Source organism: Halichoerus grypus, chromosome 2, assembly GCF_964656455.1.
Source record: "Halichoerus grypus chromosome 2, mHalGry1.hap1.1, whole genome shotgun sequence".
In the NCBI taxonomy this organism is placed as follows: Eukaryota; Metazoa; Chordata; class Mammalia; order Carnivora; family Phocidae; genus Halichoerus; species Halichoerus grypus.
In genome coordinates, this window is record NC_135713.1 from 130,031,059 (window position 1) to 130,047,941 (window position 16,883).

The following is a 16,883-nucleotide window of genomic DNA, read 5'->3' on the forward strand; positions in this document are numbered from 1 at the left end:
TACTAAGAACTTGCTCAGCAAGCATACGAAGCAGAGTAAATGCTTACATCTTGTTTCCATTATTATGACCAATAATACCACCACAATACTTGTATAGGCACAGGTCTGAAATATGTAGGCCACTTTTCTGATCTGGAGTCACAATTTATCCATTGGGGGTTATATTCTTAGCATTTCTCAGCTGTTTATGGAATATTCCTGGCTTTAAAACAAGAGAACAACAGGCTATGTGTCTCATTCTTTTCTGTTTCCATCTATTACTAATTTCTGATCTAAAAGAATGCTAAGATAATAGGAATCGTAGGAATTGGCAGCTGGATTACCGTTAAGACTTGTGGGCATTTGTTCTAGCTACTTTCCAAGATGACCCTCCCATCGTCTTCTGGTTTGAACCACCTGGATAAACAAAAGCTTAGGGACACATTAATTTTCAGCAGGGTAAGTTCTCGTTTTGTTTCTGGCTTAAGGTACATCATTTAATTATTATTTAAATTAGTTAAATTTCATCTGCATTGTGAATTAATTGGTTATGTCTTTTCTTCAAACTACTTAAACTGAACCTTCAAATGATAAAGTATACCTAAAATTGTGAAAGTATCTGTTACTTTTTAAGACTCAGATTGGGTTTAATCAATTAAGTAAGATTATTTTTACTTGGAGCTAGCCTCAAAGAATTACTATTGTCTATGAATACAGGTGGTACTCAAGTTATGATGGCTCAACTTGATGATTTTTCAACTTTATGATGGTGTGAAAGTGATATACGTTCAGTAGAAACCATACTTCAGGTTCTGAATTTTGATCTTTTTCAGGGCTAGTGATATGGGGTATGATACTCTCTCTTGATGTTGGGTAAGTGGCAGTGAGTCACAGCTCCCAGTCAGCCACATGACCTTGAAGATAAATAACTGATACACTTACAACCACTCTTTACCCATACAGCCATTCTATTTTTTACTTTCAGTGCAGTATTCAATATATTACATGAGATATTCCACACTTTATTATAAAGTAGTCCTTGTGTTAGATGATGTTTCCCAGTTGCAGTCTAGTGTATTCTGAGCACATTTACATTTGTCTAGGCTAAACTACCATGGGTGTTCTGTAGGTTAGGTATATTAAACACATTCCTGATTAACAACGTTTTTAATTTATGATAGGTTTATCAGAACTATCATAATCTCATTATAAGTCAAGGAAGATCTGTACATTAGTCAGGGTGATTTCAACTCCAAATAAGAGAACACGTGGCTATTGCCAACCTAGACAATGGGGAGTTTATTATTGCATCTAAGGTGAAGTCTGGGGAATTCCAGGGACAGCTCATTTTGTGACTCAAGGAAGCCAGGTTGGCTTCTCTTGTTTTTCTCTCCTATTTGCAAAAGGTGGCTGTACTCTTCACAGAATGTTGTTTAAAAGTTGGAAGAGAAAAGAAAGTCTTGTCTCCACCCAGCCTTTTTTTTTTTATTTTTTTTAATTAAAAAAAAATTTTTTGGGCGCCTGGGTGGCTCAGTTGGTTAAGCGACTGCCTTCGGCTCAGGTCATGATCCTGGAGTCCTGGGATCGAGTCCCACATTGGGCTCCCTGCTCGGCAGGGAGTCTGCTTCTCCCTCTGACCCTCCCCCCTCTCATGCTCTCTCTCTCTCATTCTCTCTCTCAAATAAATAAATAAAATCTTTAAAAAAAAAAAAAAATTTTTATTATGTTCAGTTAGCCACCATATAGTGCATCATGAGTTTTCAATGTAGTGTTCAATGATTCCGAAGTTGCATATAACACCCAGTGCTCAACACAACACATGCCCTCCTTAATACCCATCAGCTGGCTACCCCATCTCCCCACCCCCCTCCCCTCTGAAACCCTAAGTTTGTTTTCCGGAGTCCATAGTCTCTCATGGTTTGTCTCCCTTTCTGATTCCTCCCCCTTCAGTTTTCCCTCCCTTCCCCTATGGTCTTCCGTGCTATTCCTTATGTTCCACACATGAGTGAAACCATATAATTGTCTTTCTCTGCTTGGCTTATTTCATTTAGCATAATCCCCTCCAGTTCCATCCATGTTGATGCGAATGGTGGGTATTCATCCTTTCTGATGGCTGAGTAGTATTCCATCGTATATGTGGACCACATCTTCTTTATCCATTCATCTGCCAAAGGGCATCTCGGCTCCTTCCACAGTTTGGCTATTGTGGATATTGCTGCTATGAACATTGGGGTGCATGTGCCCCTTCTTCTTACTACATCTGTATCTTTGGGGTAAATACCTAGTAGTGCAATTGCTGGGTCATAGGGTAGCTCTATTTTTAACTTTTTGAGGAACCTCCATACTGTTTTCCAGAGTGGCTGTACCAGCTTGCAGTCCCACCAACAGTGTAAGAGGGTTCCCCTTTCTCCACAACCTCGCCAACATTTCTTGTTTCCTGCCTTGTTAGTTTTTGCCATTCTAACTGGTGTAAGGTGCTTTCTCATTGTGGTTTTGATTTGAATTTCCCTGATGGCTAGTGATGTTGAACATTTTTTCATGTGTCTGTTAGCCATTTGTATGTCTTCTTTGGAGAAGTATCTGTTCATGTCTTCTGCCCATTTTTTGATTTGATTGTTTTTTTGGGTGTTGAGTTTGAGAAGTTCTTTAGAGATCTTGGATACCAGCCTTCCATCTGTACTATAATTTGCAAATATCTTCTCCGATTCTGTGGGTTGCCTCTTAGTTTTGTTGACTGTTTCCTTTGCTGTGCAGAAGCTTTTTATCTTGATGAAGTCCCAAAAGTTCATTTTTGCTTTTGTTTCCCTTGCCTTTGGAGTCACATCTTGAAAGAAATTGCTGTGGCCAATGTCAAAGAGGTTACTACCTATCTTTTCCTCTAGGATTTTGATGGATTCCTGTCTCACATTGAGGTCTTTCATCCATTTTGAGTTTATCTTTGTGTATGGTGTAAGAGAATGGTCCAGTTTCATTCTTTTGTATATAGCTGTCCAATTTTCCCAGCACCATTTATTGAAGAGACTGTCTTTTTGTCCATTGGATATTTTTTCCTTATTTGTCAGAGATTAGTTGACCATAGAGTTGAGGGTCCATATCTGGAGTCTCTATTCTGTTGCATGGATTTATGTGTCTGTTTTTGTGCCGATACCATGCTGTCTTGGTGATCACAGCTTTGTAATATGGCATGAAGTCAGGCAACGTGATGCCCCCAGCTTTGTTTTTCTTTTTCAATATTCCCTTGGCGATTTAGGGTCTATTCTGGTTCCATACAAATTTTAGGATTGTTTGTTCCAGCTCTTGAAAAATGCCAATGGTATTTTAATAGGGATGGTATTGAAAGTGTAGATTGCTCTTGGCAGCGTAGACATTTTAACAATGTTTATTCTTCTCATCCATGAGCATGGAATGTTTTTCCATCTTTTTGTGTCTTCCTCAATTTCTTTCATAAGTGTTCTGTAGTTTCTAGAGTATAGATCCTTTACCTCTTTCGTTAGGTTTATTCCTAGGTATCTTATGGTTTTGGGTGCTATTGTAAATGGAATTGATTCCTTAATTTTTCTTTCTACAGTTACATTGTTAGTGTATAGAAGAGCAACTGATTTCTGTGCCCACCGTTTTTTTAAAAGATTTTTAATTTATTTTTGAGAGAGAGAGAGAAAGAGAGTGCGTACACAAGCAGGGAGAGCAGCAGAGGGAGAGGGAGAAGTAGACTCCCCGCTGAGCAGGGAACCCGACATGGGGCTCAATCCCAGGACCCCGAGATCATGACCTGAGCCAAAGGACGACGCTTAACCGACTGAGCCACCCAGGTGCCCCTTGTCTTCCCTTTTTAAGAGTTAAGCCCTCCATGATGCTCTCAGCAGAATTTACCTTATATATTTTTGTCCATAGTTATATCATATTCCTAAAGAAGCCCTTGACAAGGAAACAGAATCACTATGATTGTTTAAGACTAATAAATATTAATGTTCTGGGGTGGGTGGGGAGGGTCCCTGAAACACATTGTCTACCCAAATGATGAATAAAGTTGGAGTTGTGTTAAGAAAGATGAAGAATAGTATCTTTTATGTAGGTGACACATAGCATCTGCTACAGTGAACAAAATATTTTATTAAAAATGCGAATAGGGTTGCCTGGCTGGCTCAGTTGGTAGAGCATGAGACTCCTGATCTCAGGGTCATGAGTTGAAGCCCCACATTGGGTGTAGAACTTACCAAAAAAAAAAAAAAAAGCCAATAATAGTGTATCATTCAGTAATATTTGTGCTGCAGAAAAGCTGAAAGCCCACCTCTAACTGGCTTAAGTAATAAAGAGAATGTGTTAACTCCAGAGATAAGGGCTAGTTTCAGGCAAGAATTGAACTACTAGTCCCAATGATGTAACTGAAGATCATTTGGTCTTTCTGCTCTTTACAAGGTGAGCTTCTTCCTAAGCCTAGCACTATTCTGGTAGCCAGATGACTGCCACTGTCTTCCTGGGATGACTCCTTTTTTCTGTCTAGGGTCTCTACCTTATTTACTATAGAAAAACAGGAGGCTTTTCTACTCCTTAATCTTCAACAAATATCCCTCACATTCCATTGGCTTATATTAGATTATAATAAGCTCATCTCTGAACCAGTGCATGGACTATGCAATTGATGTTTAAGCTTATAAGACTTAATATATTTAAAGACTGTAATATATTTCCAATTTAACTCAACAAGAATCTGGCACTTAACGCGTACCCACTACTAGGCAATAAGTATGTAGCATGGGCTGTTATACCAAGCATAAGGAGCTTAAATGCCAACAGGTAAACCAACAATGCAACACACTGTGTTAATGCAAAATAGTTTAGAATGTATGTCTGGAAGTTCAATGTCTTTAGACTGTAATATATTTAAAGCAATGCTATTTATAATAGTAATTTTCTGACAGAAGTAGAAAAAAAATCAGGAAGACAAAATAAATGAATGAATGATGAATAAAGACCTCTTTCAATTATTATGAGTAGCCATTTCCCTCGCAAGAGTCTCAATAAATTGAATAATTGTTGTCTGGAAGATAGCTTAAAACCAAGCAAATCATAAACATTGAATTTATAAGAAACATCTAGTAAAAGTCACATCAGCATCAAAATCCTAGCAGAATAAGAAGCTGGTCGTTTTGGATGCAATTGTTGGTTTTGAAAAAGATGAAGTTATTCATTGTGACATTTTGATATTGAGGAAATTGGATTAATTATTTCTTGGCTAAAGAACACACACAGAATTCAATTAGTTTACGTTTAAATTTGCCTTTGATATTTGTTTATCATTTGAAGAGACTTTTTAAATCTAAATAAATAAGAAGAAATGTTTTTAGTAGTATGTACTTTTTAGTGTATGACGATGTTTAATGCCAGAAATGTCAACATTTCTAAAATGACAACTAAACACGCCACAAAGTAAAATATATGTGTGTGTGTGTGTGTGTGTGTGTGTGTGTGTGTGTGTATTTATACATTCTAAAATATACCCTTGGACAAATTAATAGTGTCTAAGAGCCAGTCAGTGAATTACGTAATTCAGTATAGGGAGAGAGGGTAGCTCGCAAAAGATGCAAGGGGAAGGTTCAGAGCCTACACTTACATGGATTGCCACTGCAATAATTACTTAAACCTGTGGACAAATCAGCCCCTCTGTGTATGGGTCTCTTCATTTATAAAACAAATATGTTAATCTTTTTTTTTTTTTTTTGACTACAGAGTCCTACGATTGTATTAAAGACATTGAACTTCCAGGCATACATTCTAAACTATTTTACATTAACACAATGTGTTGCATTGTTGGTTTACCTGTTGGCATTTAAGCTCCTTATGCTTGGTATAACAGCCCATGCTACATACTTATTGCCTAGTAGTGGGTACGCGTTAAGTGCCAGATTCTTGTTGAGTTAAATTGGAAGCAATGATGGTGATTATGACCTTGTCTTCTTTAATAGATGGAATGGTAGGAGTGAATAGCTTATTTAGTATTCCTTTAATGTCACTATGAGCCCCCAAACTACTTGTCAGTCTTTTCTTATAGGAAAACAGCTAAAAAGACCAAAATTGGGCAGAAATAATACTTCTTTAGCTTTTTCCGCTTTCTGGAAATTATAAGCCCGATTGATGATAAACCACAAAGTTACATATTTGCATAAGAGCATGAATCTCTCAAGTGTGGAAAATAAGAGGGCTGCCAAGTAAGAATTTCAATTACAATTGGAAAAAACACTTTTAAAATTGGTTCTATAGTAATAACTACTATAATAAATGTTTGAAAAACCTATAGGACAACTTAAATCCTCAGATTAACATCTCTCTGCAAGGGTGACATAAGGGTGCAGGTGTGTATATCTGTGCGTGTGTAAGCAATTGTCTGCATGGTCCAAAAATATCCAGAGAGGAAGCAGATAGTGTGACACAGGAAGTAACAGAGGGTAAGTGGCTATTACCCAACGGGGAATCCTTTATCTGGACTTAACCCCCTTGAAAGTTGTACTCTCTGTCGAAATAGCTGATCCTACCCCTGTAGTACAAGATAGATAGAAGTACAGAGGGACAGAGAGAGACAGAGATAGAGAAAGAGACAGAAAGGAGAGAAGGAGAATGAGATCTAGCAAGGCACCATAGTAGGGGGAAAAGCTACAGGACTGAGTAGTCATTGCGCAAATTTTGCAGAGGATGCTTTGGAAAATAGTGATTCTTTAAAGTCTCAGCACTGTCTCAGGTAGTAGCAATATAGAATCTGCTATAAAACCCCAGTGACAAAGACTTTATGTCTTGAGGGAGAACTCCGTACAACTGTGGATAGAGAGACTAAGAATTCTATGCTTTGTGTACAGAAGCTCTGATACAAGAGAATGTCTCTACCATATACAGTCTGAAACTGACAGTGCAAGGGTTAGGAAAGAACAGTGGATCTTGCAGATCAAAGGTAATGATGCAAAATATGGACAGAACCAGAAAGGAGTTATTTCCTTATCCACAAATTTCTTAATGAATAGGATTGGAAATTAATATAAGAACTACATACTTTGCTCAAGGTAACTTTAGAAAACTGTGTATAGTGTGTTCCATAGTATGGCTTTAGGCCTTCCCAATCTTTCATCGTTACAACATTCTGAGTCAAAGAACCCTTTAGATAGTGTTAGAGATAGTCATGGGAACCAGGTGGAAGCATGTGACTATAGCAATCAAGCATCTGGAGTGGTAAAACTGGATAAGCAGCATCATTTTCCAAGTGCTGGTTGAATAAGTCCTGATCCTATCTGGATGTGTCACACATTCCATGTGCATATGTACATTATATATGTACATACAGATAAGCATGGCTGGGAGTTGGTAGAGACCAGTAAAATCATAGTCAACCAAATGCAAAGTTGTTAACCACCCTTCCATCAGGGCTATACTTTTATACAAAACCAGATTAACGTAAAAGTTTGATTTCATACAAAATTCTAATGGATTAACATCAATTAAGAGAAAAGTGTAAACAAATGGAATAATATAAATGAGCATTTCTGAATGGGACTTATTTGTTTTGGAAATATGGATGCATTCATTCATCCCGCAAAGTGCCTATTATACCCGAACCTCTTAGTTAGACCTTAGGGATAAAACAGTGATTGGAAACCAATATACCCCGAAAGGGAAAATATAAATGCCCAGTTCTTCTTCTATTAGTCATAATAAGCTTGTTTGTGTCAACATTCTGTTAATCGTCTCAGTTGCAAGACAGAGAATTGCCCACGTTCTCCAGTACCAAAAACATTCTATGATGAAAGCAAGCATCTTGAGAAGTATTAAAATAACTGTACATGTACTATATATACCTTAGTTTCCTATAGTCAAGAGGAATGGGAGTAGAATGATACATAAGAACTGTTTCCTTTCTGCGGAACCTCACACTAGAGTATTAGGATTCACAGAAAGGAGAAATCTGTGTTCAAACTAGGGCCCTACCGATCAACTCGCTGTGTGAGCATGGAAGAATTACTAAAGCTGTGCTTCAGTTTGTTCATCTGTAAATAGGCCTATCAATACATCAATACAGTACCTCATAGAACTGTAAGAGACTTAGGTAGGTTAATTCATGTTAAGCTCTTAGGATAGTGCCTGCCACATAATAATTGCTAAAGAAATGTTAACTGTATTATTATTATTATTGTCTACTTATATTTTCTAAGCATATTCCCTGAATCAAAGTTTTCCATCTTCCTATACATTAGCTGATGTTTCTATCTAGTAGAATGCTCAGAAGTCTCTATTTGTATAGGTTCACAATCCCATAGCTCTATTTTTGAAATCCTAAAAGCTTTGGAAAAAGAAAGTTTTTCATAGCTCATCTGGTGGCAAAATCTGACCTGACCTGATCTGAATTCATTTGGCAACAAAATCTGATTTGAGCTGATGGGAAGCTATTTCTAGCATTTATATGACCCATTCGGTGTAAATACTGTATGAATATATTTGATTATGGAATATTGTCCCTATAGGGGTTATCTTTCAAATTTGAAAAATTCTGCATTCTGAAGCATATTTGACCCCCAAGATTCAGGTAAGTGATTGTAGAGCTACTATTAGGACAGACAGTATAGAAGGTATTTCCATCTGTGGCTCTCAAGGCAAGATTTATTAAGCAAGGATGTGAGTTTCTCCAATTATAAACATCCTAAACCAATCAGCTCTCTAGATCCAAAAAATGTGAAACTTGTTTCCTCCATGACATTCATTATCACTAGATCAGTCTTCCCTCCTATTTGTTCTTCCTGCTGTAATTTCCAAGGGGCAGTTATTTTGGTTTGGGAACGTACATTAAATTATAATTCTACTCCCTCCACTTGTATTCTCTTACCACCTTCTCCATTCTCTGTCCACATTCATACAAACACATCATAAAGTACAGGTCAAAACAGATTCAAATTGTTGTCCAATCACTATGTTGTACACCTGAAACTAATATAACATTTTAGTCAACTGTACTTCAATTAAAAAAAACCCTCAAATTGTTGGTGGTAGGTACGTATTCCCTCAGCCCTATTCTTGATTGCTTTTTCCACCTTCCTCAAGCTGAGATAAGTGAAGGATTCAAGAAGAATGGGTCTTACTAAGCATATGAACTCCATTTTGCCCTCCAGCAAATGTCCTATTATGCGTGAGCTATTGGTTGGAAGAATTGTCTAGTCTTCAGGCAATTCATCTGGTTTTATCTTAGGAAGTTGACAGTAGATCTCAATCTAAAAGGCCTATTCTTGTTAATGACTCCTAAGATCTTCAGAGATGTCTAGGAGAAAATTCTACAGCTCCTTCCTCTGTGTCTCCAGGGGATTTAAAGTCCTATGTTTTACAACTCTCCAAAATAGACAATCTTCACATCAGATTAACTGCAGTAACTACAGCTGGGTTTCAAAATCTGATCTCACTCACATTACTTGGAGAAAGCAGCAGTCTAGGTAGAACTGAACCTGAAAATCTTTTTTCCAGTGTGCTCAGGATGTTTTCTTTTTCTTTTGTGGTCAGGGAAGCCTCAAGATGTACAACTACGTAGTTAACAAGGTGGCCAACAGTCAAGAGGTAAATGTAGGCTTATAACAAATATTCATCCAAATGAGTGGGGCGTTCAAGCCCCAGTGAGGTACAGACCCAGTTTTAAAGGAAGTATGGTAAAGTGATGTCTGCATTTGCATTCTCCCTGGGCCATTTACTCATTATGTATCCTGGAGTAAAGTACTTCTCTGGGCTTCATTTTCTTGGTCTGTGAAATAGGCGTCCTCATACTGCTTTTAGAGAATTGCCGCATATCACAGCAGAAAATTACTCAGCTGGAATTCAAATTTAGATCTCTTTGACTCCAAAACCACTGATCTCATCATGCTACCTCTGGAAAGTTCACACATAAAACACAACATTTCTGCCGCTGCTGAACACCATGGGTACATATTAATAGAGTGTAAAAGAGCTTTTGGACTGTGTAACTTTTGGTGATAGGACACAGTGTTGATCAGGGCTACATGCAGAACATAGCTGTAGTCGGTTTTAATTTACTCTTAAATTTCAAAGACAACCTTGTCCTAAGTAACAAGGTGACAGGAAAAGCAGTCAGGAGCTGACTGTGGGTCTTTAATGGATAGACAGAAACCCAGTGATAACAGCACCACATAGCAAACCTTAAAAAGTCTTATTGGAAGCAATGTGGAACTCACTGAGAGCTGACCAGAAGAGAAGAAACTGTAGCAGAAATGTCAGTTGCTTATAAAAATCTGAACAGAGAGTGAAGAGTCCCTCTTCCTGAACAATCCCAGGTGTCCCTACTATTATAGCTCCCTTGAAACACCTTCTTACCACCCAAAGGAATCCAATCAAGATAAGAGGCTGCACCCATTATCAAGGAGCCAGTTTTCTCCTGTGCTTTCTGCAAATGCAGAAGTCCTTGGCTATCCCGAATACTTTAAATTCCACAGTCTCTCTGGTATAACCTTTAAATATCATATTTAAAAGAAAAAAGTGTAAAGTACAACTTTTTTTTTCCCCCTAACCCCAGGAACTTGTTCTCATTGGCGATAATAGGAAACAGCTATACAACCCGTTTTTACACACTATCAGTGAAGATGCTCATCTTCTGCGTTACTGGAAGAGCAGTCAGAAGACACCACCATACGTTAGTAGCATTTCCTTGCTTGATGTCTCCTTGTTTCCTGACAAAAACTTTTTTTGGCACAAGGTGGTGGGAGTTGGGGGATGAGTGGGTATAGGACTTAGAATAAATGGGTAAAGGGCTTAAAATGAGGCAAAAGTAGGGAATTGTGGTATCAATTCTTTCCCTCTGTCTCACTTTTACTCTATGTGGCCATCCGCTCTGTGGGCCTAGAAGAAAAAAGTCTCTGTATGAATATCTGTCAATGAGTATGTATAAATTATGGAGCATACCGACTTGTGCTGAGAGGAATACCATATATGTGTGCTCATTTAGCCTCCCGGGATCACTTTATGGGAGAGGGTATAGGATATGTCCATTTTGATGACAAATAAATGGCAGTATCTCTGGAATCATGAGGACTTTCCAAGTTTAAATAACGGCAGCAGGTTTATCGCCCAGTTTTTCTTCAGGCATCAGAACATGGTGGATGATTATTAGTATTTGAGTATCTACATCTGTGTTCCTCCTCTGGCATGTAAACTCCTTGCGGATAGAGACAGTGTGTCACCTGGCTTCTTACCTCCAGGGCTCGAACACTTATGGGGCCCACAGTTGTATTCCACAAATGTGGGTTGATGTCTTCGCAGTATTTTAGGACTTACTATACGCCTTGTGAAATTTGAGAAAGCAGTCTCCGTTCTAGGATTTGATGGTGCGACTGGTTGTAAAGGGGCATTGTGGGGAGCTCTTTTGTGTTCTTGTTGGATGATGTGCTATATATAGCTTGAAGGTCACATTTTACATAAAAGTAAATATCTCAGTGGGCTACTGTAAGTCATTCAGAGCAAGTTTGTTTATGTCCAATAAAACTACACAATGCATGAAGCTACAGGAAACTCATATTCTATCTTCATTTTCAAGCTAAATTAGGCTCCAAGAAAGGAAATAGGCTTCTCTCTCACAGCCTGCCACTTTTAAACAACCTCAAAGGCCTATTCCCCATGGGTTATACTTTGGCAGAACACTGCTGTTAGCCTGTCTATGGGGTCATGTGAAATACTGTGATCTGGAGAGTCAGTGGTCCACTGTTTACTACTGGATACTACCTTTCTTTTGGCTCCTGCATGGGAACAGAAATCCCTACGTTTGCTGCAACAGGAAAACAAGGGGAATGGTTGGGGCAATTGTGCTACATACAACTATTTAAACTCCTGTATATTTATTCAGTTCTGAATAATTACTAGTTCAATGCTGGGAGCTTATTGTCTGGATTTCCCTAGTACCCACCCAACCATTTAGAAGCACAGCTGGAAGTTTGCTTTTAAGTTATGTCATTCTGCACCACTCACTTGCCAATGAAGATGGATACATTAACCAATACATCTGAGAAAGGTACAGCATTGGTTCATTTGATCGTGAATTCTTTGTAATTACTTAGGAAGCCAATATCAAGGGCTGCCACTCATTCTTGTCCGTTGAGCTTTTGAATTTTCTATTACGTGAGGATGTCAAAGGCTTCTAGGGGCCCACTACATAGTGATCCTTAAACTGGAATAATAAATAAGAAAGAAAGAAAGAATAAATAAATAAGTAAATAAATAGAGAACTTTACAATACATCACCTTGAAAGCCATGTAGGCATATATCATTTTGCAGATGTACAAACAAGACAGGAAGGGTCTAGCCTCTAGCTTCAGGGAGAAGTTGCAGACCTGAAATCACCTTGAGGCTCTGGAGACTCAGGAAGGTCAACTTCTCTTTGTAACACATTCTGATTGTCTCCATCTTCTTACAGTCAGTCACTCCCTCTGTTTGATCTATTTGCCACGTCTCTTTCACACAGGTGCTTGTCTTGGCAGACATAGCGGAAGTAAGGAAACTGTGCCAAATTAAAATGAGCACATTTTGAAAATACTGAAATTTGATCCTTATATTGATGCTTATTCATAGGAGAGCTAATAAAAAGACATCTTAAAGATGAATTGAGATTCTGGTCTTTGAGAAGTGAAACAATATATATAAGTCATTTAATCAAGTCCTGAACTTTTCTATTTGTCTATCTTCACCAGAAAAATAAAAAAACAAAAGAAGCCATTTATCATTGACTCAGTAAACTTCAGTGTATCGTCATCTTTGCGCTTTATAACTAAAACTTAAAAAACAAACAAACAAAACAAAACAACCAAACTCTCTGTTTATTAGAAAGCACTCTTGGGCTTTCTAGTGTCAGAAAACGCCACTGCGGTTTCTAGTTCTTTCATTAACCAGCCATATGATGATGGACAAATTGTTTAACTTTCCAGCATGTATAGCTGTTGAGATTGGGACCATTGAATACAAAGGGCACAGAAGACTACAAAGAAGGCAGCAAATTAAAAAGTTGCAAATAGGATAAAAATAGAAAGAATGTTTCCTAAATGCAACGAATCTTGAAGAACCTATTTATCCATGTCTAGTGTGGTATGCCTGAAAATTTAATTGATGTCTTGTTTTTATTGATCTCCTATTCTCACTTGGAAGCCAGGGAAAAATAGTGAACCTAATCTTGCCCACTCAGAGCTGCTATTTCCTTGCAGTTGAAAACAGTCATCTCTCTGTCCCTATAGGATTGAGGTCAGTTCTGGGGTCTTCTCACCTCCTTCTTTCATACTTTGCCATAGTGACTACCCCATTGCTGTGGTTTGACAGAAAGGTGCCTGATACGTGTATAGTCCTGCTGTGGTCACTGTCGTCTCACTGCTCTCTTGTGTCCTTTGCTGATTGCTGTCTGCTGAGATAGAGCTGGTTTCACCTGCTTTTCAGATGTTGCGGTGGAACTGGGCATTGCACTGGATCTATTCCCTGATTTCTTCTCTAAATGTCAAAGCTGTCTTCTTGCCCCAGCCCTAGCCCTCTCAGCTCTTTTGCCCCTGACTCCTCACCCGAGATGGGGCACAAGAGAACGCCTGTGTTTCCTTGACTAATATCTAAGACATAGAGGATCAGAAGTACTCCCACTTCCAGCCATTCAGCATGGGGTATCTTGGAGGGCACACTGTTTCAGGCTACGTGGTAAAGCAGTGAACTTGCCCCAGTCTAACGGGGTGTTTATACTACTGCCTATTGCTTTCTCCTAGAGGTTTGACCTTGTGTCTGTCTTCACAGACTTTTTCTTTCTCTTCTCTCTTTGGCTCTTCCTCCCAGGGACAGTAAAGTAAGAATTTTCTTTATGTCACATCACCTAATCTCCTTTCCTTTTCTATGGTACAATCTTGAGCCAGCTCTCCAAGCTTGTGTTCTTAAAATATGTTATAGGATGAATAATAACAGGTTTCCATTCCTATTGGTAAAAAATGATTGAATATTAGAAGTTTCATGTGATTCAACCTATGAAAGAATATGATTTTGAGAGTCTGAAAAAATTACTCTTCCTCTTCAAAGCCTGATTTTCAAAACTATTATCTTCTTATGGAGCTTTAAAAATCTCACTTTGAATGCCACAGTTAAACAATTTTTCTTTGTACTATAGAGTTGTTACTCTGCCCTCTTTTGAGGAGTAAGTCTTTGTCTCAAGGTCCCACTTTTAATGGCAAATGGAAATTTGAGGAGAAATAAAAGTAAGTTACTAAGACTAGAAACTATATCAGGATATTTCAAAACACTTTTCTACTACTACAAAAATTCAAATCAGAAACCAGGATAACAGTTCTAAGTTCCTTGAGCAAGTGATATGATAGCACTAATGTACTGAGATTTTATCAGGGAGAAGTGTTGTTAAAACTTATTTCTGACCTAATTTATTTGAAGATTTTATTCTGTTTTGGTAAAGTGAAAGATGAGACAAGAATGAATGATAATGTTAGTCCATGAGTAATATTCCTTTATACTTCTGTAAAAATTCAGATTTAGAAAAACATCTTCATATAAACTTTATTTCATTTAGTTCTTAGTAGAAATCCTTAGACCTTTAAGTTCCTAAGGGAAAACCTGATCCGGTCCAAGTCAAAGAGCTCTCAAATTACATTACCAGGGGAAATGACTGAGCTTAGAGTTTTACTATGTTTTAAATATTTCCTTCTTTAAAAAAAAATCATCTGTCCTGAGAAAGAACCATGAAGTTTGCTGTCCTAGAGATGAACAAGCAATGAGATGTGTATAATCAGTGTGTGTGTAAGATGAGGCATCAGATGGCGTGACTCTTCTTCAGAAGAACAAAATGATGACATTAAGCCACGCTGAATTGTGATCATATTCTTAGAAAGCACCAACCCCAAGTAGACAATAAGCACCTACATTCCTTCACAAATATACTTCCTATTTATTACAATCTGGCTGCTATATCTGCAGAGTTTATACACTATTGCTATTGTGTCTAGAAGGGCAGAATGCTGTGGGTCACTGAATCAAGTATCTCGTCGGTCATTTCATATTGACTCAGTTGATTACAAAGGGGATAAGGATTATTATAGGTTTCGTTGGTTGTGCCATTTAGTGAAGAGTCACCACAATACCAAAGATTTTTGGTGACTTATTTTTTTTTCATGTTGTGCCTACAGGTTTTAGCTGCTGGTAGTATAGTTAATGGAAACTCAAAACCTCTTGAAGTAAAATTGAAGTTAAATATTTAATTATTTGAAATCGCTGATTAAAATAGAGCCAATTTGAAATAGTTGTTAGACTAACATCTAAGTATCTAAATCTTTCAAGAAAAAAAACAATTGAAAGATTTTGGGATGTATCTAAAAATTCTGTGATACACTAAATTATACTAGCTAAAAAATTATAATGTGCAAAAAAAGTTTTCAATGTGAATGACTTGAGACAAATTTATAATCTAAATCTAAGGCTTTAAGATAAACGAAACACTTCAGTTTGTTCTAAAAGAGAAAATTTGAGAAAAAATTTGCCCCTATATAAATGAATTATTTACTTCTGTTGCTTTAAAAGGATTAAAATGCTAACTTGTGGGTTAGTTTGACGTTGTCCATTGGTATGATTCCTCTTGTAAGCAGCAAGTCAGACGTTTTCAAATTCAAAAAACAAGTGACACACACATACAAAGCCAGTGGAAGGATTTCTCAGTGGTAAGAAGATGTGATTTTTTTCAAAACCACAATAAGATAACATTTCGTACCCATTAGGATGGCTACTATGAAACAAAAGAAAACCACCTCCCAGAATCCCAGAGAATACCAAATGTTGGCAAGGATATGGGGAAATTGAACACCTGCACATTGTTGGTGGGAATGTAAGATGACGCAGCATCTGCCGAAAACGGTATGGCAATTCCTCAACAAACAAAAAATAAAATTACCGTATGATCCAGCAACTGCACTTTTAGATATACATCCCCCCCCCCAAAAAAAAAAAATTAAAGGAAAAACTCAACAGATATTTATACACCACTGGTCACAGCAGCATTACTCGTGATAGCCAAAACGTGGAAACAAGCTAATTTCCGTGGACAGGTGAATGGCTGAATAAATGTGGTATATGCCTGCGACAGATGATTACTTGGCCTTGAAAAGGAAGGAAATACTGACACATGCTCCAACATGGATGAACCTTGAAGACATTGTGCTTAGAGAAATAGGCCAGTCACAAGAGGACAAATAGTGATTGAGTCCATTTAGAAGAGGTATGTAAAAGTGTCACATTTATAGAGACAGAAAATAGAATCTGGTTACTGAGGGCCATGGGAGGGAATAATTTAGTGGGCACAGAGTTTCAGTTTGGGATGAGGGAAAAGTTCTGGAGATGGATGGTGGTAATGCTGGCTACACTTAATGCAAATATATGTAATGCCACCAAATTATGCACATGAAAATGGTTGAAATGGTGAATTTTTATATTGCATGTATTTTACCACAATTAGAAAGATGTGAATTTTGGTCATATAAATCTAGCTTAGCCTTAACAACATAGCTACTTTCTGACTTTGCTTAGATTTGCCCTCAGGTATGATCTCTGTCCCTATTGGTTACTGGCATAAATTAATAGTCCTCAGTTTTGTCTTCTATCAAATAAAGGAGAGGAATTGGGTAATCTCTGGCTCTCCTTGAGCTGTTATTATCACCCTGGATGATTAAATGGAAAATATTAAGCCATTACTCTATTTAAAATGGACTGTATTTCGGTTTTAATTTTTTTTGCATTCCAGTTGTCTTAGGAAAGCGTTTCAGACTGTGAGTTTACTTTTTCTTGTCAGTTATACTTTTTGATGGCCATAAGCATGCAGTTCTGCTAAAATTCCTTAATATCTTGGCAGATGTCTTAAATGTAA

General features: G+C 37.7%; 1 protein-coding gene across 1 annotated transcript in view; it reads right to left on the reverse strand.

Annotated features, from left to right (window-relative positions):
- CCDC192 (coiled-coil domain containing 192) overlaps positions 1 to 16,883 on the reverse strand; it is a 198,379-nt gene that overhangs the window by 14,370 nt on the left and 167,126 nt on the right. The gene's annotated exons all lie outside the window — the stretch shown is intronic.